The sequence below is a fragment of the Giraffa tippelskirchi genome, chromosome 5 (genome assembly GCF_054371585.1).
Source record: "Giraffa tippelskirchi isolate mGirTip1 chromosome 5, T2T-mGirTip1v1.2.pri, whole genome shotgun sequence".
Lineage (NCBI taxonomy): Eukaryota > Metazoa > Chordata > Mammalia > Artiodactyla > Giraffidae > Giraffa > Giraffa tippelskirchi.
In genome coordinates this window covers 166,692,551-166,693,816 of record NC_137279.1, presented here as the reverse complement: position 1 = coordinate 166,693,816, position 1,266 = coordinate 166,692,551, and positions in this window count along the sequence as shown.

Genomic DNA, 1,266 nt, shown 5'->3' with positions numbered 1-1,266 from the left:
GGGCACCATGTACGTTGGTCTCTTTGTGGGTGACTCTCCATTGCTGAGTGTGAAAATGCCTTTGTGACGACACCCAGTGCTGTGCACTCACACCTGTTCCTTTGCACACATCTCTGTGTACACTTGAACCACACACACCTGTGTAGATACGTGTCCCTCGCTATGACTGTGGTTATCCACCTAGACCTGCGTATACCCAGCTCTCTCCCTGGATGTATACACATTTCCAAGGGAATGTCCCTCACTGGGTGCATACAAGTGTCTTGAGAGCAAATGTCACAGCTGTGGGTGTGTGTGACACTCTCAGGGGACACACACCTCTTCACAGGTACACACTTTATAAGTGCACAGCTATTTCCATGAGTACACAGCTATCTGCTAGTGCATAGGTCAGTGTGTTAGTGTAAACCTGTCCCTCTACGTGTGCACCCAGCTCTGAGTACATTTGCTCCCATGGGTTTGGTGTGCCTGTCTATGTCTGGGGTTCCTCTCTAAGCCTGTTTTGTTTTCAAGCCTGAGTCTGCCCCTCCACTCCATCCACTGGGTATAGGGGCGGTGCCCCCGGGATAGCAAGAGTGCTGCCTCATGCCTCCCTTTCCCAGAGGCCTGGGCTGACAAAAGAGGGTGCAGCAGAGGGCAGGGAGGCTGTGCCCACCCTGGGTTTCCTGACTGGGCCCTGAGGAGCCACATCTCTCTCTTGACCACGACCCCGAGGACTCAGGGGAGCTCCCCAGGAGTCTGGGGGCCCGGGGGCAGGGGTCAGGAGGTAGGGACATTCGGGGCATGCCCACACCTCTGCTCCTGATGTCACACTCCAGACTTCCTCCGCTGGGTCTGACTGAAAGCCACACGTCAACACAGTGTGAGTGAGTGTGTAAGACACCAGAGGGGAATAAGAAAGGGGCCAGAATACAGACAGAGGACTCAGGAGGAAGGTGGAAAGCTGAAAGCAGGGAGGCACGAGGAGGCAGGCCCCTGTAGAGCTGGGGCTGGTGGGGAGCTGGAGTGGAGTCCCGGGATAGCAGAAGGGGACCCCTGGAGACTTGCTGGCTTCCCACAACCCTGGGAGCCACATACCAGCCCAGGGCTGGGACTTTGCCCAGAGGAGGAAGACACAGCCCCACCTCCTCTCCCTGTGTCTCTGTTTTCTCTCACAGTCTTGCTGCCCTGTCCTCGTTCCCAAGGGCTGAGTGCAATGGCCACAGCCTGGGAATGGCAGCGCAGAAGACCAGACACAGCAAAGATGAGGTTTCTGGAGAGACCCTG